A 26,977-nucleotide genomic window follows, 5' to 3' on the forward strand; every position below is an offset into this window, starting at 1 on the left:
ATGTACTTTAAATCCTGCATGCTTTTAAAATAGGCTGGGTTTGGCTCTGCTGTTTTCATGACCTTCCCTTCATTATTATTGACAGTCTTAGAGAATGAGGCCTTTGCTGGTAGGTTAACTTGATTGTAATTTGTATGTGTCACAAAAGTACACGCTTGTTCTTTCATCATCAATACTAAATCAGAGTACTCTTTTAAACCTTGGATTTTCTTTTGTCCACTCCTTGCACTCTTAGCTGTGGGCTAAACAAGGGTGTTGAGATTAGCATGGGGCCCTGGGTTTTGGGTGAGCTATTTATTGACTTGATACTGTGCTCATCTTACACATTTATAACAACTCCATCCTTTGTAAAAGAGTTCCCAGCCTGTAAGAGGATGTTGTACTTTAAGATCAGTCTTGGTTAATGTGAGAGAGGTTTGTAGCATCTGGGGAATGGAGTTCTAGAAATTTGATTATAAGGAAAGGGAGCGAGGGATGTGGTCTGTCCTGTTTTGAGTTGAGCAAGGTGTCTAGGAAGTTTTCTTTGAAGCCTGCATTTACTCATTGGTGTCAATTTTTTAAATCCTGGTCCATCTTCCCCTTCTCAGGAACCACATAGTAAAAGATAGGCATATTTGGTAATTAAATACCTGGCATAGGGAGAAGTAACAAAGATTGCTGTTTTCAGAAGGGAAGCATAGTGTTCTAGATCCATTCCTCCCTTCTTTTTTTTTTTTTTAACAGAGGGAGAAACTGAGTCCTGAAAGGTTGTGACATTCTTGAAGTTATACAAAGAAGTAGCATACAGCTCATCTTGAAGTAATATGAGAGCAGCCTCTAGTTGATTGGCACCCTCTTCAAGAGAAATACTTTTGCTCAGCTTGGTGAGTATTGCCATTCTGATTACATCACTTACGATTTTTTTAAAGATAGGTTAAACTTACATTGAAGAAATACATATGTTGCTTTTGAAATGGAGACTTTTGGGTAATATTTAGATCTATCCATATGTTATGGTTTAGGCCAGATTAACCAGCCAGTTTCAGATCGGTTTTTTTGGGAAAGCTTAGATGTATATTCATTCGAAGTCTCTGTTAAATCACAGCTTGTAGAAGCTATTTCCAAACGGCCTTTCATTTACTGGTTAAATTAAGGATACTTCTTGGGGTGCCTGGCTGGCTCAGTGAGAGGAGCATGTGACTCTTGATCTCAGGGTTGTGAGTTCAAGCCTCACGCTGGGTGTAGAGATTACTTAAAAAAGATGCTTCTGAGGAAAAGATCGTGTGCTCCGAATCGAGGCCGGCCATCCTTCCTTGGTGTTTGCTGTGCTATACCTCCCTTCCATCTGCCTTTGAAGCATCATGTTCCTGTGTCCTGACTGCTTCCTTTTTGGTGTCCCTCTGTCCCCATGTACTTTGGCTCCCGGAGGGCCCAGGGGCTCAGGTCCAGGTAGAGGACCTCACCAGGCAGCTCAATCCCCCTTTCCCATCCACCACTGGAGAGTCACAGTGAGTTGTCACCTGCCTGGAAAGCTCCCCTGGGGTTCTGATCTACCACCAGGGGGGAGAAATACTTGCTGTAATGAGTGAAGGACCCCTTTCTATGGAATGAAGCTCAGAAAGTGACATGAATAATAAAAATTTCTGGTTGGAATCCTTGTTTGAGGTCAAAGGAGAGCTTTTTTCTCCTATTTTCTCATGGGTCTTCGTTTGTTGAACACCTAAGTGTGCCAGGCTCTAAAAACAGTATGGCCACACTTACATCCTTACTGCAACAGTGTAAGGAAGAGATTATTGGCCGTATGTTAGATATGAGGTCATAGATATTTAAGAGAGGCATTCAAGTCATATGATCAGAGTTAGTAAACCATAGAGGGGATTGGTTAGTTTTGCTTGTCTGTTTTTACCGAACCATCCTATGACAAAAATACAAAATAGATGTTTGGTTTGTTACTCCCTTTCTTTCTTTTTTTTTTTTAAGAAGTTTTTTTATATCTTTTTTTTTAAGATTTTTATTTATTTATTCATGAGAGATAGATAGAGAGAGAGAGAGAGAGAGAGAGAGAGAGACAGGCAGAGGGAGAAGCAGGCTCCATGCAGGGAGCCTGACGTGGGACTCGATCCTGGGTCCCCAGGATCACATCCCGGGCTGAAGGCAGTGGTAAACCACTGGGCCACCGGGGCTGCCCTGATACTCCCTTTCTTACTTGGATATCAGTATGAATAACAAGATCATGATCTTTCAAGGTATATACTTTTGGTTTTGCAGAATTTTTGTCTGATAATTAAATTGTGTATTTGTTCAAAAAAGCAGTTTTTTTGAAGTTGCACTATATGTCAGACTCTATACTAGGTGCTCCGGATACCACAGGGAATGTATATAAAAGTAAGTATTATTGGGCAGCCCGGGTGGCTCAGCGGTTTAGTGCTGCCTTCAGCCCAGGGCCTGATCCTGGAGACCCGGGATCGAGTCCCACGTTGGGCTCCTTGCATGGAGCCTGTTTCTCCTTCTGCCTGTGGCTCTGCTTCTCTCTCTCTCTCTCTCTCTCTGTGTGTGTGTGTGTGTCTCTCATGAATAAATAAATAAAATCTTTTTTAAAAAAGTATTATTCTTACCTAGTCCTGAGAAAAAACTAGAAACTTTATCTGTGCGACTCACAGAATTGCTGAGCCAATTGGGTATTTCTTGAGGTTACTTAGCTAGCTCCTGAAGGTCTGGGGTAAATGCAAACTAAATCATTCTGTGACTAATAATTTTTAAGGAGGGAGATTCCATTAAGCCTTTAAGATAGCTACTGCTTGAGACTGGTCTAGCCTGGTGTGATGATGATAAATTTTTTCTGCACCTTCACAGTTGGCTGGTATATATGTGCATTTTAAACCAAATACATTTTAAAACCTTCCATTCTATACCTTTGACCAAAATAACCACCCTCAGAGGTTTGGAATTGACAAGCAGAGAGCCCAGGCAGGTGCTCAGACTCCTGTTTAGTACTGGTGTGGTTGGAACCCTACCCACTGTGGTGACAGTCTCTGACATTACTCCTATTTTTCTGTTCCAAACTGTTTTGGTCAGTTTGCCCTATGTTGCAACGTGGTTTAGAAACTTCTAGGAACATCTCTTCTCGTAATTATCACAGGTGCCTCATAGGGGACTTGACTTGGTTTTTTTATTCCAGAACACTCTATGCTTCCTATAGAAATACATGCCTATTTTTTTTTTGTTCTTAATTGATTGCTGTGGTGAAAAGAGCCTGACCTCCTATTATGATAGAATTACCAGATCATGGGGTATAGACTTGAATCTGTTTCATCAAGCTCTCCCAAATGGGGTTTTACCATCTTACTGTAAAGCTACAGGTCTCTGGTTCTATGATTGTATTTATGCCTTTAAAGTATAGGGAGGAAATTAGAAAACTTTTAAGTGCTTCCATTATGAGAGTGCCCATTGTAGGGGAAATCTCTCCCAAAAGAATAACTAGATCGAATATTTATAGAACTTTCCCATTAAATTTGTTAATATTTATCAAGTTCTGAGATAAGCTAGAAGCTCTGTGTATATTTTTGTATGTCCTTTCTTCACTGTCAAGGTGTGGAAACACAGAATCCTAGATTCATTCCCTGCTCTGAGGAACTACCTGGTTTACCCAGCAAGGAGCTCTTGCTCCCTGGAGTATGTCATGCTGGTTGCTGGAGCCAGTTTCAGGGCCTTTGTGGCCACAGGGCTATTTCCCCTGCAGGTATCTGGCTAATGCTTGGCTTGAGTCACCACAAAGTGGCTCCTTTGTCTTGGTCCTACAAAATTGCCCAGAGCTAGAATCATTACTTCTTTCATTGTCCATCTTTTTGTCTTAGCTCCTTGTTCAACTACTAACTTGGAGCTCTCCTCCATGTATCCATCTGAGATTGTGCTTTAGATACAGGACTAAAGCACTTTTAGGTTGTAGACTTTGCCAACAGGAAGTTTTATTTAATCACCAAACAATCACATGGAATCATTCCTCAGTTTACCAAGGTGAAATTTTTCCTCTGGGACCATGTGACTAATTCTAGTGCTGGTGGTGGTGGGTTGTGTCTTAAGCCTTTTGAAGGCAATGTACTTCCTCTGCCTACATTTCTCTCAACCTTCACACTCGTTTCTATTCATCTGTGTAATCATTTAATGTCTGTATTCCCTACTGAAGGTGATGTTCTATGATGACAGGAACTTTCATCATGTTGCCTCACATACATAGTAGCTGTCCAGTCAACACTTATTTTTACATATAGGTGTAAATAGCACTGACCTGGGACCCCGCCACTTGGGCTGCAGTCCCATTCTGACCTCTGCAAGTATATGACCTTGAGCCAGTCACTTCCCGTGTCTAGAACAGTCTCCTCATCTTGTGAAAGAAGGCAGGCCATGGGCAGGGAGATTCATGAGGTGGCGTTCAGCTTTACGAGTTTCAGTTTGTGTCTGACTAAATGGAGGAAGAATTACAGCCAGTCTTTTGAATGCCACGACTTTATTTCCATACCCTGGCTGATTCTATTGAAGTGCTCTGCCTTGGGCTGGGAATGGCTGGCCCACTGCCTTCTTGAGAAGCCTGTGCCAGAACCCGAGTCACCTCCTTTGGGACATCTGAGGGCAGTGTGTTTTCCAGACTTTTTCTGTAGCAGTTGAATTCTCTTCCCGATAATAAAAGAATTAAAAAGGCTGTTCATTATAGGTGGGGTAGAAGCCATGTTGGCACTTGACCTGTGCCTTGGGTACATGCTGTGTGTAAGATAGAAGTATCTCAGAAGGTGGTTTGGAGGGTAGTTGGCTCTGATGGTGAGGGTGTGGAGACTCTGGCCTTCCTTGGCCAGCTTTACACTTAGACCTGACCCTACCCCCCATACCAACCTGCAAGCCCCAGTGCCACCTCCACCCCCGTGGTTCCCAGCTCACGTCATAGAAAAACATTCTGGTCTGACCAGGTAACAGACATTTGGGTGGCTGCATTAACTATACTGGCCAGGCCAGTCTCAGAAACAAGGAATCTGCACTTTACCCCCTGAGCCTCCCTGTAACTTCCACCTTCCCCCTCTCCCCCACCACTATCCAATTACTAACAAGATTGGAAAACTCTCTGTGACAGTCCAAAAGATCTTGGATCAAATTGTCTCTTTTCTAATCTAGGAGAAGTCAGATAGGAATCCAACAAGAACTTCTTAGACCAATCCTGAAAAAATTACAACCTATCCAAACTCACCTGAGTTGATATCTATAACCTTGGTAGTCTTATAATCATTAATAAAACTGAATTCATGGTTAAAAACCCTCTGAAGAAGAAATTTGCAGTCCCAGATGGTTTTGAAAATAAATTCTAACAAGCATTTAAGGAAGAAAGTAACACCAGTTTTAGACCATCTATTTTACAAAAGAGGGTAAACTTGCCAGTTTATTTCACAAGGTCAAAATCACTGATACTAAGGATGGTAAAAAGCAAAACAGCAGTGAGAAACCCACAGACCAATATCCTCATAAACATAAACAAATTCTTCAAAGGATATAAGCAGTATTAATTGTCAAATTTATGCGTGTAGAGTTGTTTGTTATATTCCCTTATTCTTTTAAATATCGGTGGCATCTGTAGTGAAACCCCCTCTTTAATTGGGTAAGAAATAAGGTTTTCCTTTGTCAGTCTTGCTATATGCTTAACAATTTTGATAGTGTCAGAGAACCGGCTTTGGTTTTTGTTAATTTTTTTTCTATTGTTTTTTAGCTTTCAATTTCATTTATTTCTGCCCTTATCCTTAATATTCCCCTACCTCTTTGCTTTGGATGTATTTTACTCCTTATTTTCTAGTTTGTACAGATGGAAACTTAGATTATCGATTAGAGACACTTCTTTTTTTTTCTGGTATAAATATTGAATATAAATTTCCCTAGAAGCACCATTTTAACTGCATCCCACACATTTGATGTTGTATTTTTATCTTGTTCAATACAAAAAAATTTTTTTCACTTGAGACTGGTTTTTTTAGCCATATGCTGTTTAGAAGTATATTGTATTTAGAAATTTCCCTTTTCTCTGTGTTTTGTTTCGGTCTTCATTCTCTTTTGTTTTGATTTCTAGTTTAACTTCATTATGATCAGAAGACATACTTTGTATGTCTTCCAGTTCTTTTGAATTTAAGTTTTATACTTCAGGGTACAGTCAGTCTTGATGAGTGTTTTACAAGTACTTTGAAAGAATACGTATTCTGTTTATGTTACTGTTTTGTAAATACTCCCTTCAATTGGTTGGTGGTATTTTCTGTTTATTATTTCTATATATTATTGAGAGTGGAATGCCAAAGCTTTCAACTGTGACATCAGATTTATTTCTCCTTTGAATTCCGTCAGTTTTTGCTTCCTTTATTTTGAGGGTTTGTATGTGGGTACAAATGTACTTAGGATTGTCCTGTCTTGTCAAACTGACCCTTTTGTCATTCTGTAACATCTTTCTTTGTCCCTGGTAATGCAGTTGTCTTTGTTTATAATTTTTATTTTTTTATGTAATCTCTACACCCAGCCTGAGGCTCAAACCCATAACCCCAAGATCAAGAGTTGCTTGTCCCACCCACTGAACCAGCCAGGTACCCCACAACTCCAGTATTCTTTTGAAAGGTTGTTTGCTTGTTATACCTTTCCCCTCCTTTTACTTTTAACTTAATACTAATAATATATTTCAAGTGAGTTTTTCATAAAATGTAGTTGGTTCTGATTTTTTAAATTCATTTTCACAACCCATGTCCTTTTTTTTTCCATGTCCTTTAATTTACTGTTTAGACCATTTTAATTGACTGTAATTGTTGACACGCTTGGATTCATCCTGCCATTTGACTATTGATTTTCATTCCTGTTTTATGTGTTCTGCCTTTTGAGTTATTTGAATATTTCCTAGTGTTTTATTTTAATTCATCTCTTGTATGTCTCCTTATATCTTTTTTTGTGTATGTGTGCCTGCTCTGAGGATTACAATGTATACCTACTTTACTGGTTTAAGGGGACTGTGGAGACCTTACCACTCTTCTCTTGTTAAATTTATCTTATGGTTACAATGGCATGCACTGAAAACCCCATAGACAATGTTACAATTTATGCTTACAACAAAGAGCTCAAGAGGAGAAGTAGAGTGGTTTTTTTTTTTTAAACCCAGATGTTTACCATTTCTGCTGCTCTTTCTTAATTCCTGATGTTCCGTGTTTCCTTGTGGTATCATTTCCCTTTTGTCTAAAGAGCTTTCTTTAGCTTTTATCTTAGAGGAAGTCAGTTGCATGTAAGTGATCTTAGTTTTCCTTCATCGGAGAATATCTGTCTTTTGCCCTCATTCCTGAAAGATCTATTTGCTGGATATAGAATTCTATGTTGGCAGTTCTTCGCTGAAGTGCATAAGATATATTGGGCCACATCTTTCTCTCTTCCATGGTTTCCAGTAAGGAATCCATAGCCATTTGAGTTTTTGTGCTTAGAGGTAATATGTTTTCTCTCACTCCTTTCAAGATAGTTTTGTGTCTGGTTTTCAGCACATTTTTCTTTGGGTTTATCCTAGGTGAGGTTCGTTCTGCTTTTTGAATTTGTAGATTTATGTCCCTTGGGATATTTTAGCAAGTCTCCAGCCACTAGTTTGTTAAATTTTATTTCTGCAATGCACTTTCTCCTCTGTTTTTGGGACTTCTGTGATACAAATGGCAGACCTTCTGTAACTGTCCTGTGAACCCCTGAGGCTCTGTTGTTTTGTTTTAAATCTTTTTTTCTCTTTGTTGTTCGGATTGGCTAATTTCTATGGCTCTCTCTTCAAGTTCTTGGACTCTTATCTCCATGCTGTGTTGAATCCATACAGGAAGTTTTTGTTTCAGTTATTTTATTTTATTTTAAAAATATTTTATTTATTTATTTATTTGAGAGAGAGCGTGTGTGAGTGAGCACATAAGCCAAGGAAGAGGGAGAGGGAGAAGCAGACTCCCCTCTCAGCAGGGAGCGCGATGTGGGGCTTGATCCCAGGACCCCGAGATCATGACTTGAGCTGAAGGTAACCGCTTCACCAACTGAGCCACCCAGGCGCCCCACAGTGATGTTATTTTTCAGTTCTAGACTTTTCCAGCAGTTCTTTATAGCTTCTATATCTCTGCTTAGACTTCTACTCTTCTGTCGGTTTCAAGATCACTATGATTGGTTGCTGGAGCAGTTCTATAATAGCTGCTTTAAAGTCTTTGTCAGATAGTTCAAACATCTGTGTCATCTCAGCCTTGGCCTCTGCTGATTGTCTTTTCCCATGCTGAGTAATTTTGGATATTATCCAGGACATTTTGAATGTTATGTTATGCGGCTCTGGATCTTGTTTAAATCCCATGGAGAATGTTGATATTTTTGTTTTAGCAGGCAGTCGACTTGGTTATGTTCAGAGAGCAAGTTCTAACCCAGTCTTCTGTGAGCTGCAGTCCCAGTGTCTGTTCAGTTTGCCTGGCCTCGGCAGTGCTCTTTGGAAGTGTCAGGTGTGCATGCCCCGCAGTGACCCATCAGGGACATAGGCCATCCTAGTTCTCTTGGTCTCAGGTAGGCCATTTAAGATGTGATCCACGCATCACACACTTGTGGCCGAGCCCGTGAATTGATAAACAACTTATGCAATGCCTCTCCCAAGCTTCTCCCTCTCCATAATTTCTTCAGCACTTTCCAATTCCATGGGGCTTCCCTGTTTGGGTCATTTAGCTGGAAAGCTTTGGATTTCATTGCTCTGCTCTGCCACATGTGGCACAATGGGGCCCGTGTCCCTGGCACCAAGTGACAGGAAGGTTGAGAATAAAAATGGCATGGTTTTCGCCCATCTTCTTGGAACCCTGGCTCTGCTGAACCCAGAGGAAGGTCCTGGTCCGTCAGAGTTTGATCTCCCAGGTTTCTGTTGCTGCAGGGCTGCCATTGCCACTTGGGGATTGTGGCCCGAGAGAGCAGAGCAGAGAAGAAGAAAAACCATGGGGGCTTCCCCCCACTCTCTGAGCATCGGGGCTGCTTTCCTGCTACCTGAGCCAGAGCTCCAGGGCATCTCCAGGCTTGTTCTCCATCAGCAGTCCATGCCCGCTGACAGTGTGTGGGGTTCAGGCTTGGGGCACGTTGAAGGAGAAAGTCAGGGCAAACTTACTGGCACTTCAGGGGTAGTTTGAATTCTCATCTTTCCTCAACTGCCTGTTGCTGTTTACTTTTGAGGATCCTCCAATAGCTGCTCTGTACAGGCTCTCCAGGTTTTACAGTCTGTATTGCTGAGCGAAAAAGGGTGGAGTGTGCTCCCTCAGTTTTTATGTATGCCTGGAACCTCTGTCCATTTTTGTAGGTGTAGGGATAGTAGGAGTCTGAGCAGTAGATGTATTGCCTGCCTGCTTAGTGTCCCTCCACTCTATCTACCCAGCTCTGCATCTTTGCTTGAAAAACCATCCTTAGGACCCCACATGAGTCTTTTAGGAGGAAGGTGGGATTACTACTGCTGGTCATCTGGACAATCAAAAAAGTGCTTCTTTCTGGACTCTGCAACTGAAAGTAAATGGGTAGTGTTTTTCTCCTTAACCTATTTATTTAAGTGGAAGGTCTTTTTCTTTTTTCTTTTTTTTTTTCAAGATTTATTTATTTGACAGAGAGAGAGCACAAGCAGGGGAGTGGCAGGCAGAGAGAGAGGGAGAGGGAGAGGCAAACACCCTGCTCAGCAGGGAACCTGAGTTGGAGCTCAATCCCAGGACCCCAGGATCACGACCTGAGCCTAAGTCAGACACGCCTAAGTCAGACACCTAACTGACTGAGCCACCCAGATGCCCCTGGAGGTCCTTCCCTTCCCTTCCCTTCCCTTCCCTTCCCTTCCCTTCCCTTCCCTTCCCTTCCCTTCCCTTCCCTTCCCTTCCCTTCCCTTCCCTTCCCTTCCCTTCCCTTCCCTTCCCTTCCCTTCCCTTCCCTTCCCTTCCCTTCCCTTCCCTTCCCTTCCCTTCCCTTCCCTTCCCTTCCCTTCCCTTCCCTTCCCTTCCCTTCCCTTCCCTTCCCTTCCCTTCCCTTCCCTTCCCTTCCCTTCCCTTCCCTTCCCTTCCCTTCCCTTCCCTTCCCTTCCCTTCCCTTCCCTTCCCTTCCCTTCCCTTCCCTTCCCTTCCCTTCCCTTCCCTTCCCTTCCCTTCCCTTCCCTTCCCTTCCCTTCCCTTCCCTTCCCTTCCCTTCCCTTCCCTTCCCTTCCCTTCCCTTCCCTTCCCTTCCCTTCCCTTCCCTTCCCTTCCCTTCCCTTCCCTTCCCTTCCCTTCCCTTCCCTTCCCTTCCCTTCCCTTCCCTTCCCTTCCCTTCCCTTCCCTTCCCTTCCCTTCCCTTCCCTTCCCTTCCCTTCCCTTCCCTTCCCTTCCCTTCCCTTCCCTTCCCTTCCCTTCCCTTCCTTTCATTCCGTTTGTAATTTTATTTAAATTCTCCTTGCCAACATATAGTATCACACCCAGTGCTCATTTCATCATGTGTCCTCCCCAATGCCTGTCACCCAGTTTCCCTCCCTCCAACCCCCCTCCCCTTCTGCAACATTTTGTTTCCCAGAGTTAGGAGTCTCTCATGGTTTGCCTGGAAGCTCTTTTTCAAAGGCATGGGTTAATACATCCAACTGAAAAGGTTTCTGAAATCCTTGGGGTCCCACTAGAAAAGGACCATGAAGATAAGTCTTTCATAAATCTGAGTCCCAACAGGCACCTCCTCTACTAAGTGAAGATGGAGACAGCTTTGTTGTACCAGGGTCCCGTGTTAGATTCCCAAGGTTGCATGTGCTTCTAATTCCTAGAGAAGTGATTGTTGTGATAATAGTGAAGGGAGTTTAGTGAGAAGGAGAGAGCAAAGCTTCCACAAGAAATCCAAATAACCTCCCTTTTAGCTAAATGGTTAAAGGTGTCACCAGGGTGGTGAATGATATTCAAAGACCTGTTGTTTGGGAGGGGTGGGGAGCAGGAAGCTCTGCTGGTGTGAGAGGAGAATGGAATGTTTTAGGGAGCCGGGGTTGGTCATTTCCAGGAGCAGGGCGGACAGCACGGTGGGAAGGTCTGGCTCCAGCTTGAGCCCACTCACAGGATGTCAGGGGGAAGTGTGACTAAGGTCACGGCCACGCCACGTGGTGGGCCAGCTGGAGCCAGAGCAGGGGCCTCTGTGGCCACACATCCTGAGTTTCCATGGTCTAATGCAGTGGGCTTGAAAGAAAGGGTGGATGCAGGATGCTGGCTGGGCGTGTGGAGTGCGTGGGCTGTTATGTCTTAAGTGACAGTGGGTGGAGATTACAGCATTTCATCTGCTTTTCCTTTGACACCTTTTAAAGATCCAACCCACGGTTTCCAAGGGTTTATGCCTGTATCTGCCAGAGGGATCTTAAACCCCGGAGGATCCTCAAGGAGCATAAGGAAAATTTTCATTTGAGTACCATTTGCAGCAAGTAGGGGAATTTCAAATTGGATTGAGAGTTCAAAATGCTCTTCCTATTAAGCAATTTATGAGGGGGTTATTTTGACGTCCTTCTGAGGGAATTTTAAAATGCTTCCATATCTGAAAAGTCTACATACTTTTCTTGTAACTTTTCTTGGGAGAAGGCTGTACAGGATGTTTAGCAGGTTGGGTTTCAGAATTTCAGCAGCTTTATGCTGTTGTCATCCAGTTTGACAGATTGAATGTGCACTTAGAGGAAATGGAATGTATTTTTAATCACTGGGATGTATTGTACCCAAGGAACACAGGAGAGTGTATGTTAGGTTTCAGCCGTGATTAATATTTTGCTGATGAGTTTTCAACTCTGTAGCATGCTTACACTCTGCCTCTACTTGAACAATGCCCAGCATTTCTTGATTTTAAGAATGGTGAACAAGTCTCAGAAAATCGTTTCGAATTTTTATCCTCCATTGGTGAAGATTTGAGAAGGTCTCACATGCACATTTTTAATTTCTTAATTCAGAACAAAAAATGTATTACTAAAAAGTATGAATTCTTAATCTTCCCCCCCCAAAATGATAAAATATGCTTTATGGAATGGGAAAGGGCTTTTCTTCAGATTACTAGGTAGTTTGAATTCAAACCATTTGAGTTCAAGTATTACCATAGAAACATGGGTGGGAGGCTGTAAGTACTGTAGGCTGTTATTGTTAGACTAGACATCTCTGTTGAAAGTGCTGTGTTTTTAAGACCATGCCTCCTGGCAAGAACTCATTGAAGTGTAAAAAGCATTTCCTTTAAAATGCTAAATATTTATTTAGTTCCGGTGTTCTTCCTAAAAATTAAAGACTTGCACTCCTCCTACAGAGAGAAAAGATAGAAGAAATCACAGTCTTTATAGTTAAATTATTTTGAATGTAATTGCCATATTCAAAATGTGTGCATTTACCTTCAAAATAAGATTGCTGAAAGAGACCGGTATCTGCTTGAGAAGCTATGAATTCTTTAACAGAAAGGAAAAGTGGGAACCCACCCACATTTTTTGAGTGCATGTTCTCTACCCTCCCGGAAGCAAGTCACCAATTCTGCTTATAGTATTTGAAGTAAATGTATAGATTTGAAAGGAAATTTGTGCACAGGTTGACCAGTTAGGCTTTTTTTTTGGGTGGGGGAATGATAAGAAGAGGCTGCACAGATGGGTGTGTTTGGGGACTTAAAGCCATGATTCTCAACTGAGGATGACTTTGCCCCCAGCAGACATTTGGTAGTATTTGGAGCTGTGATTGGGGGAGTAGAGATGCTATTGGCATCTAAAGGTATTGGAATCTAATGGGTGGTGGAGGCCAGGAATGCTGCTAAACATCCTACTATGTACAGGACGCGCCTCCCTCTTCTCCTCCCCCAAACAACAAATGATCTGGCCCCAAATGTCAACAGTTCTGATGTTGAATAACCATGACTTAAAATTAACAGAGAGAATAGAGATGAAAACCAATGTCCTCCCTTCCTCATGGCGAGGTATAGAACACATTTTAGCTGGATTCGTCCATCTTAGCAAATAGCTATATGTAAAGATGATTTCTAGACATCTCAAGGAATAGAAACTATACTAACAAAAGGATTTACTTGTGATTTCTGGGGTCCATTACTTTTCAGGATACACTTAATTTTCTCAAGGCCAAATTTCTCATAGTATAATTATGGCTTCTACTTCCACTTGATCTCTCCAGCATACAGGTAGTAATTAGCGGGTGGCCATTCAGTGTGAAATATTCTTTTGTCCTGGGTATTTAGAGGCTGCTATTATATCCCCCTGAGACTTCCATACCATAAACCAGTCATGAGTGCTAGAGGGTGTTAGCATTGCTTATTAGATCAGGACTCCGCATAAGAAATATTATGCTGAGTGAAGTAAGTCAATCGGAGAAGGACAAACAGTGTATGTTCTCATTCATTTGGGGAATATAAATAATAGTGAAAGGGAATAGAAGGGAAGGGAGAAGAAATGTGTGGGAAATATCAGAAAGGGTGACAGAACATAAAGACTCCTAAGTCTGGGAAACGAACTAGGGGTGGTGGAAGGGGAGGTGGGCAGGGGGTGGGGGTGAGTGGGTGACGGGCACTGAGGGGGGCACTTGATGGGATGAGCACTGGGTGTTATTCTGTATGTTGGTAAATTGAACACCAATAAAAAATTAATTTATTAAAAAAAAGAAGTAGTAGGCTCCAAAGTCAGAATATAATGCACTGTAAGAATCTGGTTTTGTTAGCGTCAAGTGACATTAAGATGTGGTTCTTGTTAAGAAGACACTTAAGTTCCATTAATTTTTTTTTAAAGTTTATTTACTTATTTTCCATTCTCTCTATATACCTGATTTGGGGCTCAAACTCTCCCGATCAAGAGATCAAGAGTCGGGTGCTCTTCTGACTGAGCCAGCCAGGTGCCCCAAAGTTCTATTTTTAAATGTTATATATAGCATGTGCTTGGAGACTCAGGGATTGAGTTGCATGACCTCAGCAGTTTAGAGGTCCCGTGCTGCCATCTGCCATCCAAACAGGTTCCCTTCTTCAGCATTCCAAGTGGTCAGAGATCTGTAAAAGGTATTGTACTCATCATATCTGGTGCAATCCACCATTCTTCAACATTTTGGAACACTCACCGCTGGTTTAAATGTCAGAACACTGAAATCAATGACTAGACGGAATGGAACTGAGGTAGGAGAAGAAAGCTGGAAGGCTAAGAAGGGAAGGTTTGTGAAGGATGGGAGGTGTCACATAAACCTCCCAGTGGTGCATTCTGCACATCGGAAATATTTTTGACCACCTAGCAAGTTGCAGTTGAGGGAGAGAAGGGATAGAACTTAGCTGGAACTAAAAGAGCAGATGGAGGGAGCAGGAAAGAGAACAATCTAGTCTGCTGCTTTTATAAAATAAAACCTTTTATCATAGTCCTAGGAGAAGAGCAAATGTCTACTCCTTAGTTTTATTTAGGAAGCATGCTTCATTACCTGAAAAAGAAAGGATCTCTATCCTCTTAAAATTATATTGTAAAAAAGATTTCCACCACTCTCCACCAAAACATAGAGGTGTATATGGGTATAAAATAACACACGAATATAACAGTCTTCTCAATTATAGACATTTACTGTCCATTTTAAAAAATAGAGATTTTTATCTATAACCTTTTTACAAAGTCACCGAACACGGACCTACGGCTTTTGTTGTGGCTTGGTGAATATTAACCTTATGCCTGCTAATAATGTAAATTGCAAGAAAAATACATAACCATCTCACCATTTATTTTTTATTTTTTAATTATTTTTATTTTTATTTATTTATTTTTAAAGATTTTATTTATTCATGAGAGAGAGAGAGAGAGAGGCAGGCAGAGGCAGAGGCAGAGACACAGGCAGAGAGAGAAGCAGGCTCCATGCAGGGAGCCCGATGTGAGACTCGATCCCGGGACTCCAGGATTGCACCCTGGGCCGAAGGCAGGCGCTAAACCGCTGAGCCACCCAAGGATCCCCCCATCTCATCATTTAAAACAACATTGAGGAGCACCTGGGTGGCTCAGTTGGTTGAGCATCTGACTCTTGATTTCTGCTCAGGTCGTGATCTCTGGATCCTGGGATTGAGCCCCCATGTTAAGCCCTGGTTCCGGTTCCTCGCTCAGCAGGGAGTCTGAGATTCTTTCTTTCTGTCAAATAATGAATCTAGAAAAACCCCACAATGTTTAAGAAATACACCCCTTGGCCTGAAAAGACATATATTATATTGCTTTTATCTGTTTTCCTGCTGATTTTTTTTTTTTAACTTCTGAGGGAGATGGAATCTACTTAAAAGGATGGTAAGTGATTTTTACTCAGGATCTATTCTTTTCATTTTGTTTCTCCTCAGTTTTAATCTCTCAAAGAACCTTTTTCAGTTTTTTAGAGACTTGGCCTTAGTTAAAACCTTATATCTGCTTCTAACAGGGTGGCTCTCTGAGTGAGGCCCTTCCCTTCTAATTCCAGTTTTGTTAACTATTAGAATGAGGACAGGAAGTTAATGGTGGAAAATAAGATTGGCAAAGATAATCCTTGAAGCCGGTAAGGTAGGTAAAGTTTATTATACCGTTCTCTCAACTTTTGTACGTGCCTTTAAAAATTTCCATAAAAAACTATTTTTCAAAAGGGCAGCAGAAATAGATAAAAGTGTTTCTTGTTCCAGGACTACCTTTGGTGTTGTTAAAAGGTCAGGGGGAAGATCTGAATATACCTTGAGGCCTAGTGCAAAGGCAGGCGTGGTATGGCATTAGTTCAGGACCTGTCTTTGGTGAGTGGAAGATGAAGGGAGTAGGTGTGTTTGAGGAGGGTGCACACATAGAAGTTCTTTAGTTGTGACTAGTAAGTCCTGACTCACCTAGACCTGGCTTGCTTTCTTTCACTGAAGAGGGGGAGATATTTTCAAAAGTGACCTTTTTAAAAAAGTTCATTTATTTAGTTAATCTCTACCCCCAACACCGAACTTGAACTCCCAGCCCCGAGATCAAGAGTCACGTGCTCTATCAGCTGAGCCAATCAGGTGCCCCTAACTGAAACAGACTTTTTCAAAAATATTTTAATTTTATTTTAAATTCCATTCTAGTTAATATACACTGTTATATTAGTTTCAGGTATACAATATAGTGCTTCAAGAATTCTTCACATCACCTGGTGCTCATCACAACAAATGCACTGCTTAATCATCCCTATTTCACCCATTTCCCCCGCCCCCCCCACCCCCGCCCCCAGCCTCCCCTCTGATAACCATCAGTGTGTTCTCTGTAGTTAAGAGTCTGTTTCTTGGTTTGTCTTTTTTTTCTTTGCTCATTCTTTTTTCTTTCTTAAATTCCACATATGAGTGAAATCATATAGTATTTGTCTTTTGCTGTTATTTTGCTTAACATAATACTCATTAGCCCCATGCATGTTGTTGCAAATGGCAAGATTTCATTCTTTTTTTTTTTTCATGAGAGCCACACACAGAGAGATCAGAGACATAGGCAGAGGGAGAATCAGGCTCCTTGTGGGAAGCCCGATGCAGGACTCGATCCCAGGATTCTGGGATCATGACCTGAGCCGAAGGCAGATGCTCAACCACCAAGCCACCCAGGCACCCCGGCAAGATTTCATTTTTTTAAATGGCTGAGTAACATTCCAGTGTGTGTGTGTGTGTGTGTGTGTGCATACATACCACACATCATCTTTATCCGTTCATCTATCTATTGGTGGATACTTGGGTCGCTTCCACAATTTGACTACTGTAAATAATGCTGCTATAAACATCAGGGTGTGTGTATTCCTTTGAACTAGTGTTTTTGTATTCTATGGGTAAATACCTAGTAGTGCAATTACTGGGTTGTAGGGTAGTTTGATTGATTTATAAAAAAGATTTTATTTATTCATAAGAGAGACACAGAGAGAAAGGCAGAGACACAACACAGGCAGAGGGAGAAACAGGTTTCATGTAGGGAGCCCAATGTGGGACTCGATCCAGTGACTCCAGGATTACGCCCTGAGCCAAAGGCAGATGCTTAACCGCTCAGCCACCCAGGTGTCCCTGGTAGTTTTATTTTTAACTTTTTGAGGAACCTCCATACTGTTTTCCACAGTGGCTGCACCAGTTTGCATTCCCATCAGTAGAACTGGCTTTCATAATCCCACCAGTATAGGCACTTTTCCAATGAAGCCTATCCTCTTCTCATCCTCTTCAGCCCGTTTTTTTTTTTTCCCTTTTCCTTGAAAATTGGCCCAAACTTTCTGTTGCTCTGAGCAGTGGTATATGTTCCTATGGTGGGTAGGGTACCATTACCCAAGTCTCACATGCTCTCAGCAAGATGACCAGGAATTTATTTACTCTTGGCAATTATAGGATCTGCTCATTTCTGGGATGTTCGGTCTTTTCCCTGAAGCTCTGATTCAGCATCTATCTCACTTGAGTGGTTAAATTTCTGGAACCATCTCCCCATTATTTTGTAAGAGTTGTTTCATTCTGATGTTCAGGATACACCTTAGGTAGAACTTTTCCCCTGTGCATCTTGGAACTCCCTGCTTCCTCAAACCTCACACTTGACTTTCTGTAAAGTCTATCCAGAGCTACGGAGAACAGAGACTTGGGATCCATCTTAAAAATCCCAAAAAATACATTTTGATGTAAGAGCTCTGGAGATGTTCCTAGCAACCCCATGAGTATGCACATTTCCCCCCTAGTACTCCCTCTCCCTCTACCAAAGACTAGGTCTCCAGTAGTTAGAAACTCTGAGCCCAGGTCCTTGGCTACCTTTTGAGGCTGGAGATAGAGGTAGCGCCACCTGCCACCCTGATATGGAATTGCAATGCATTCCCCATTTACTTAGTGATAATTTGTTTTTCTTAGTAAAATTCCAAATCTTTTGGAGAGGGTGAGAAGGAAAAAGAAGAAGGAAAGGATTAGATTGAGATTATGCATAACTGCCTAGTAAATGAATTTGAAGAATTGAGATGTGGAGAGCAAATACAGTAACCTTGGCACTGTTAATAGTGACTTTGTGAGTAACTTCTACATAGATTTCCCTTTACTTAGAACCTGCTACCCCATCCACTTCCCCCAAACTGCAGTGTTTCTCTAAAGGAGGGGAGACAAAGAAGTTGGCTTACAATCTGCTGCCAATTCAGATACTTGGTTCTCACAGACATCACTTAACAGATGTATATTGGACACATTGTGTACATAAGACCCTGGGCAAGATACTGGGGCCTGTGTAGTAGGCAAGACAGATGGAGGCCCCTTTTCTTTTTTTTTTTTTTTTTTAAAGATTTAATTTATTTATTCATGGGAGAGAGAGAGAGAGGCAGACATAGGCAGAGGGAGAAGCAGGCTCCGTGCAGGGAGCCTGATGTGGGACTCGATCCCTGGTCTCCAGGATCACGCCCTGGACTGAAGGTGGTGCTAAACTGCTGAGCCACCGGAGCTACCCTCTTTTTTTTTTTTTTTTTTTTAGATTTTATTTATTCATGAGAGACACAGAGAGACAGAGACAGCAGCAGAGACACAGGCAGAGGGAGAAGCAGGCTCCATTGCCGGGAGCCCGACGTTGGACTCGATCCCGGGACTCCAGTATCACACCCTGGGCTGAAGGCGGCGCTAAACCGCTGAGCCACCAGGGCTGCCCAGACCCCTTTTCTAATATAGAAGTGTCCACTGACCCATTGCTATGTTCTCTTTGGCCCACACAGTGCTATAAGTGCTGCGGTGTTTTTCCCTCTTGAAACATGGGGAGATTTGACCTCCTGGAACTATATATTAGCATGTGTCGTAAAAGTTGGGAAAATGAGGGGGTGGTGTTGAGAAATACCCACCCTGGTGAGCATAGGCACACGTTCTACAGCCTACCCTGGCCTCCCTCCTCACTGTATTTGATACGTTAAGTCTCGGGGGACATCTTGGGTTGGGATCCCCATCTTTCTGTGCCTCCCTTCACAGTGATCCCCACGTGACACTGGGAGCCTCGGCTGAGAGCTGGGCCAAGAAGGCAGGTTGGGTCAGGAAGTGTGGCTCCCAGCTGTTCTCTCTGCTCGTGGGCAGTGCTCTTGAGCTCTGCCCTTCATGCAGCCCTTCCCGGGCCACTGCTGCACCACTCTCAGTAGCTGCACAGCTGCTGCAGGCTGTTCAAGATTAGAATTTACGTCAGAAAGGAGAAATTGTGGTACAAGCCTTTTCTAGTCCTCCACACCTGTCTTTTTGGCTCTTCCTGCCTAGAGGCCCCCTTTTTACCTGTCTACTGGTGCTGCTCACGTTCAAAAGCACACCCCGCCTCTCCTTGAGGGTTCTGAAGGCTGGGCACTGCCGGGCTTCCAGGCTGGGGGCAGGCAGCAGAGAGCAGAGCTGCCTACAGGGGCTCCTCCAGCTTCTCCCACATCACTTGCGTGGATCTCTTTTATGTATTGGGCTTTCTGGGCAATTTCCTTTGGAGAAAGCACTCCAAAGCTTAAGGTATTGCCAGTTTCATCACTTGAGAGCCCACAGATGGCCTTAGATTCATCATGGTCTTTCCTGATTGTCGTTCTCTGGTCTCTGTTACTTGCATCTTGAATCTGGAGTGCGTGGTCTCTGTCCTGTGGGTTTCTACCCGCCCAGAGCTCACCCTGGGACTGTGCAAAGAAGGGTAAAAGAATAAATACTTGTTGCACAATCAAATCAATATCTCATTTGCTGATTGTTAGAGCACAGAGGGCATTGTTGATACAAATTTAAAATTTTTTTTAAAGATTTTATTTATTTATAGAGACACAGAGAGAGAGGGGGGGGGGAGGGGGCAGAGACACAGGCAGAGGGAGAAGCAGGCTCCATGCAACAAGCCCGATGTGGGACTCCAGGATCTCCAGGATCACACCCCGGGCTGCAAGCGGTGCTAAAGCTGCAAGCGGTGCTAAAGCGCTGCACCACCGGGGCTGCCCACAAATTTAAATTTTAATACCCCGAGACCCTCTTCTGAGGGCACATGCATTCCATGCTCCTCTTAAAATCTGTGTGGTTTTAAATACGGAAGCCATCCACACCATCGTCTTTTCATATTTCCCTTCTCTGATAGATTCAGTCTCCTTAAGTCTGGGCCTAAAAGGAAGGGACAAGTGGTGACAGGACTGGTTGGAACAACCCTGGGAGCCTCAAGCCACCTGATGTGAGGGAAGCAGGGAGGGCTAGGCACTTCGACAGCATTCAGGATGGAGACCACAGCCCTCTCAGAAATACCCTGGGGATTCCCGGACTCTCCCATGGAGAATCCCTCTACTTAAAACATGGTCTCTTGAACTGTGCAATTGAGGACCATCTGGGGAGACCCCCCACATCCCAGGGCAAGGTGGAGGGGATGACTTGAATGGACAATAGGGAGCTCTGGTTTACTTGCTAACCCTACCACATCCTATTTGCTTAACCATCAGCAGTCACTGACCTTTTTTTTAGGGCTGTTTCTGGTTTCAGGGATTAAATATGGGAGTGTCCTCCCCGCACGATTTCCCCGTAGGTTATAGATCTCCTCTCTGACTCAGCAGACAGTGCTTTATGCCAGTGCTGCCCCTAAAATTTCAGAGGAGGTTGTGAGGATAAAAGGCCGTAAAGCAAGCATACCTACAATTGATCTCAAGTCTCCACCTTGCCCTAAAATGTGAATTTTGTATTGTAATTTGCACTAGACACCTATATGTTTTGTGTTAAGACCATTTAAAATGCTTTTTGAAAAGCCCATTATTTATTGTCCTCAAATTTTGGAGTACAATTGATTGTTGCAAGGATATGTGACTTGCTGAGTCCCTGGTTTTACGAATTCCTGAGAGGGTCCCACTGCTACTTGTGTGTCTTTGTTCTGTTCTTTTCTTGTCTTGTCTTGTCTTGTCTTGTCTTTTCTTTTCTTTTTTTCTCTTTTTCTTTTTTTCTTTCTTTTCTTTCTTTTCATGATCAGTTTTAATTTCCAAGATGGTGAATGTGACTTTACAATAATTACTACAGATACCAATTCTATTTATACTCCTGATAATCCTATGAAATAGGTACTATTGGTTACCTCCATTTTAACGATGAGAAAACAGAGTTGTTCAGGAAGTTGCTCAAAGTTACATGGTTTGTAAATGGTGAGGTTGGCATTTGACCCTGGTGGTCTGGCTTGTAAACCTGTGCTTTTTTTTTTTTTTTTTTAAAGATTGTATTTATTTATTTATTCATGAGAGCGAGGTAGAGACATAGGTAGAGGGAGAAGCAGGCTCCCTCTGGGGACTCCAAGGTGGGACTGGATCCCAGGACCCTGTGATTATGATCCGAGCCGAAGGCAGTTGCCTAACTGACTGAGCCACCCAGGTACCCTACACACAGCGTTTTTGTGATAAATTTTGATGTCATCTCCAGGTTATTTATCTAGAACTCATGAAGCTCAGTAATTGGGCTTTTTGTCTTCAGTTAGCAAGAACTTGGTCAGCCTTAGTTCTGTGGCCACAGATAGACTCCACGTGATGGCCACACAAGGAGTGACCAGTGTCAGACTAGAGAGATATTCAGTCTGAAGCTTTTGTATCATCATTCCAGGTGATGGATCTCCATAAACTATGTAGTTGGGGTGTTTTCAAACAATGTGACTAAGATACAAAAGCTAGTGATGCTGAAGTTGTTGTAGTGGCTTTGCAGTATTACTTGGTACTGATGCTCTTTACTTTTCATTCATTGTGTTTCTTAGGTCTGTAAACAAAAAGCCAGTGCCATTCCTTACCCACAGCTCTGTTTAATATTTGTGGTTTAATGTTTGCCAGATACTTAAGTATATAGCCATGCATCACTCTGGGTGACAACAACAACAATCTTAATGTTTCTTTCTTTCTCTTTAAAAATGTTTCTTTAGTTACATTTATTTATTTATTTATTTATCTATCTATCTATTTATTTATTAAATATTTTATTTATTTATTCATGAGAGACCCAGAGAGAGGGGCAGACATAGGCAGAGGGAGAAACAGGCTCCCTGCAGGGAGCCTGTTGTGGGACTTGATCCCAGGATCTCGACCTGAGCCAAAGGCAGATGCTCAACCGCTTAGCCACCCAGGTGCCCCTAGTTACTTTTATTTTATTTTTTAAAATTTTTAGTTACTTCTGATTAAAAGTTTTTTTAAAGATTTATTTATTTATTTATTTATTTATTTATTTATTTATTTATGAGAGAGAGGCAGAGACACAGGAGGAGGAAGAAGCAGGCTCCATGCCGGGAGCCCGACGCGGGACTCGATCCCAGGACTCCAGGATCGCGCCTTGGGCCAAAGGCCGGCGCCAAACCACTGAGCCACCCAGGGATCCCCCGGTTAAAAATTTTTTTAAAGATATATTTATTTTGAGAGAGAGAGAGAGTGCAGGAGTGAGCAGGGAGTAGGGGGAAGGGACAGAGGGAGAGGGAAAGTGAAAATACCTAGCAGACTCCTTGCTGAGTACAGAGCCCCACGTGGGGCTCAATCTCATGACCCGAGCTGAAATCAGGAGTCGGAGGCTCAACTGATGCTCAACCAACTGAGCCCCCCAGGTACCCCCCGCCCCGACATTTTTTTTAAAGTAATCTCTGTACCCAACATGGAACTCAAGCCCACAACTCCAAGAGCAAGAGTTGCGCACTCCACTGACTGAGCCAGCTGTAGGCGCCCCATGTGTCTTTAGCTACTTAACAAAATTTCTGGATTCAGACTGTAGGCTTATTGCATCTGATATGGCAACAGCAACAACAAAAAGTGAGAGAACAAATGAAACCATCTCTTAAAAGAAAGTCTTAATGAGGCGTATAACATAGAAATTAGTCCTTCCACGCATTCCTACCCCTGAACCTACGGGCATGACTCCTTGGGTGCTCATGGGGTCGTTTTCCCATGTGGCCTCAACAAAGGCCAGCCTCTCCATGGCAAGCTGGGTTCTGTCACCAGGTTCCTAATTGAAGCTCTTATAGTTATCCATGTATTCCTCAGCATCATCCATTTCTCCCACCCACATTCTCTTCCAGCTCCTATGTGATTTCATAAGTGTTATCTTTATGTATTGCCTTAAATGCATTTCCCCCCATGTGCCATTGCTAGCACTCCAGTTAGGTTTTATGTCTGGTCCCTTACCTCCCTCCACCTCCAAAATGACTCCGGTCAAGAGCACCCAGGAACTCCACGTTCCAAATCCAATGCTGACTTCTCAGTCCTTAACCTTTCTCAGCCTGCAGGTGGGATTTGACCCAGCTACTCGTACCCCTTTCCTTGAAATCATTTTTTTTCTACTTGGCTTCCTTGATGTCACACTTGGTGCTCTGCTGATGCAAGGGTTCCTTGCCAGTCCCCTTTCCTGATTCCTCCTGGTATTGATTGCCCCAACCTCTTCATATTTGAGTGCCTCAGTCCTCCTACCACTTCTCTATCTATCCTTGCGCCCAAAGGCAAATTAATCCTGCAGCTTTATGTACTTTTTAAAAACTATTTTATTTATTTATTCATGAGAGACACACACACACACACACACACACACACACACACACACACAGAGAGAGAGAGAGGCAGAGACATAGGCAGAGGGAGAAGCAGGTTCCCTGGTCTCCAGGATCACACCCTGGGCCGAAGGTGGCGCTAAACCACTGAGCCACCCGGGCTGCCTGATCCTGCGGCTTTAAATGCCACCTAAATGCTGATGATTTCATCTTGCAGTGCTCTGCTCAATTTCATCTTCATCTCTTCTTGGATATCTCACCAGCATCTCCAACCTAGCATGTCTAAAACCCAGTTCTTCATACCTCCCCACCCCTGCCATGCTCAGCCTGTCCCAAACTTGGGGAAATAGAGGCTCCATTCTTCCGGTTACCCAGGCCACAAACTCTGGAGTCCCCCACGAGTCTTCTCTTTAGCTTACCCAACATCAGCAAATCCTATCTTCTCTGCCTTTACAAGATATCCCAAATCTGGCCAGTCACCCTTACCTCTACTGATACCACCTGGGCTAGATCGCTGTCCCCTCATTTGGATTCATCAGCAGGTGCTTTTCCTTCCTTTGCCTCAGGAGTTAAACTTTTAGATGGTTCTATGCTTCTGATCAGGAGCCTCTCACAGTTTGTTATTTCTCTCAGAGTGCATACCATAATCCTTGAAAGATAATGGCCTAGAGAGCCGTGTGTGATCTGCTCCCTCCATCCCTGCTCAATCTAATCACTGTTAGGTCTTTTTTTCCCCTTTGCCCATTCTGTTATAGTGACACTGGCCTCTTTACTGTCCCTGTAACTGACCAGATATACCCCTACCTCAGCACCCCTGGGCAAGTTTTTCCTCTGCCTTACTCCCTCATTTGTTGCCCAGATCTCTATGGAACCTTGCTGCCTTCCTTCAGAACTTTGTTTAAATGCCTACTTGATCAGAGGGGCCTTCCTTCACTGATCGCTCCCCTACTCCTACCTGCACTCCAGGATTGTTTGCTTGCTCTGTATTTTGCCAAAGACCTCATCATCATTGCCTAGCTTATTTTGCATTTATTTGATTGTGTGTCTTTCCCCTCTGGACTGGAAACTCCCTGAGGTGTCAGGTGCTTTGTCTCTTGTTAATTGCTGTATTCCCTAAACTTAGCCTGGTACCTGGAAGTTAGAAGTACTCCATGAAAAATATTTGAAGGAATGAGGAATTACCTGTAGTAGGTAGTCAGAAATAGGGTATGGGCAATGAGTATTTGCCCAGGCTGGAAGAGGATCTATAGTATCTATGGCATATAATATATTCTAAGACCCCTCCCTCTACCTACTCCCCATATTTGACTATTTTTAAAATCTGGATGCATATTAGAATGGATGGCCTCTCTCAGTAGCCATCTGCTGGGCAGTGGTCATGCTGTTGCTGTTGCCTATGCACACACAAAGCTGGCTGTAGCTGTTTACACGGGCAGCAGTTCAGTTGATCTGTATTGTTGGTCCTATATATGGCCGAGGGTATCTGCCATTTGATATACTCTCAGTAAGATTACACTTACCAAAATAAAATTTTATTAGGGTCGAAACAAAATCCTATTGTGTACACAAAGGAAGGCATTAGCACAGTAGGGAGTAAATTTGATATTAGTGAGGCAAATAAATGTTCATGGTTGGAGAAATGACTGAAATCCCACGTTTTCTTTTCTTTTCTTTTTTAAAAGATTTTATTTATTTATTCGTGATAGACACAGAGAAATCTAGAGAGAGAGGCAGAGAGAGAAGCAGGCTCCATGCCAGGAGCCTGATGTGGGACTCGATCCCGGGACTCCTGGGCCAAAGGCAGGCGCTAAACCGCTGAGCTACCCAGGGATTCCCCCACGTTTTCTTTTAAAGCAACAACTAGGAAAATTCAAGTATTTGAAACTGTTTTGTTTGCTGCTGAGATACATGCTAAAGGGCTGCCAGCCACATGCCAAGCAACACAACTGAAGGCAGGAGAAATCGCCCATCTCCGACACTGCAAATGAGAGGCTAGCTTGACCATCAATGAGGACTGCCTTTGAGGCACCATGTAACAGTTAATTGGCAAAGTTTGTTTCTTTCCTAATGGTACATAAAAGAAGGGAGTGTCTTATAATCTATGACATTTCAGATTGGGTGAGGTAGAGTGGGTCTCTTTTCTGCATCTTAGAATTCTAAAACTAAATTTGTAGATCTGAATTTTGTCCCTTTCAGTTAGTTAGTTTTTATTTTCAACTATTTCTAAGATCCCAGTGTATCTTCAGTCAGGGTGTACTTAATGCATACTCTACCATATGCATTCACAAAAAGGGGAGGCTTGGTCGGGTATTTGAGTTAGAGTTTGTTGGGTTTCTTACAGAATGTTTCTCTGGCATCAAGCTGCTACTAGCACCATTGGGAGTAATTATCCAAAAATGAGTTTGGACTTTGGTTTGCTACAATTAGTTGAAGATAAGTTTTTCAGACAGCTGCAGGTTTTGTTTTTGAACTCTTTCTTTGAAAATAATTACAGGCTCCTCAGAATTCACACAAATAGTATGGAGAGGGCTCACGGAGCCATCACCCGACTTCCTCCCATGGTGACATCTTACATAACGATAGCACAGCTGCAGTTTTTAATGGGTCATCTTGTTTTCTTCCAGTGTGATCCATTGGGGTGGGAATTGAGAGGAAAAGTTGTTCTGTCCTACTGTACAACCAGCCAGTTCACTGTACATGGTTCCTGGTCACAGGAGGTGAGATCAGAGGCAGACACGTCCCAGGGGGATTCATACGTGGATTGTCACGCCACAGAGGAAATAATCAGATTAAATTAATTTGCGACTTATTCCTCCAGCAGAGGAGCTCTGCATCGATCTGTTTTTGCTTTGGCACAGGCTTTCTTTCAATGCAATTGTTTTAGAGTGATGGAAAATGCTCTACAAAAGTGTTGAAATAGAGCACCTTGGAATTCTAGAATTGCAGAGTCAGAAGGGGCTGAAAGCCAGCCACCCAATGGGCAGGATGACCCCGCCCCTTTAACATCCCTGCTGGGTTCCTATTCCCACTCTTAAGACCCTCCTTTGCTTAGGATGCCAGTCCCATCTCTGTGTGATAGGACTTTTCTTAGCCACACGTCCGACAACAGGCAGGTATCTCTTTGCTTTCCAGCCTTCCCTCTGCTTCAGTAAATCTAGGTCCTTTAATCCTGGGGTGCTTTTTAGCCCCCCCTCACTACCCTGCTGGCTGCTTCTCCACAGTCTGAGTTTTTTAATAGCTTGGACATATGCTGGAGTGATGATAATGATGGATCTAGGTATATTAACTAGAGAGATAGGGTATAGGAAAAATAACCAATACCCTAAAGAGGGCTGAGTGCAAATTTGGAAATAAAAAGCTCAACCTTTACAATAATCTTTTTTTTTAAGATTTTATTTATTTGAGAGAGAGAGAGAGATAGCAAGAGAGAGCACATGTGATGAGGAGAGGGATAAGTATGCTCCCTGCTGAGCAGGGAGCCCAATGCAGGGCTCAATCCCAGGACACCAAGATTAGGAGGTGAGATGAAGGCACATGCTTAACTGACTGAGCCACCACAGGCACCCCTAAAATTGTATTTTTTAAAAT

At 43.0% G+C, this 26,977-nt stretch overlaps 1 long non-coding RNA gene across 4 annotated transcripts in view; it reads left to right on the plus strand.

Moving 5' to 3' along the window:
- Positions 1-26,977, plus strand: part of LOC140628789 (uncharacterized) — a 112,033-nt gene that overhangs the window by 52,096 nt on the left and 32,960 nt on the right. For 3 of the 4 annotated variants that reach the window (XR_012026751.1, XR_012026750.1, XR_012026753.1), the window contains exon 5: positions 724-863. This is a non-coding gene — a long non-coding RNA (uncharacterized lncRNA). Of the gene's footprint in view, positions 1-723; positions 864-18,400; positions 19,631-26,977 lie in introns of those variants that run through there. The other variant, XR_012026752.1, reaches the window with a different exon arrangement.

The sequence above is a fragment of the Canis lupus genome, chromosome X, assembly GCF_048164855.1.
Source record: "Canis lupus baileyi chromosome X, mCanLup2.hap1, whole genome shotgun sequence".
Classification (NCBI taxonomy): Eukaryota; Metazoa; Chordata; class Mammalia; order Carnivora; family Canidae; genus Canis; species Canis lupus.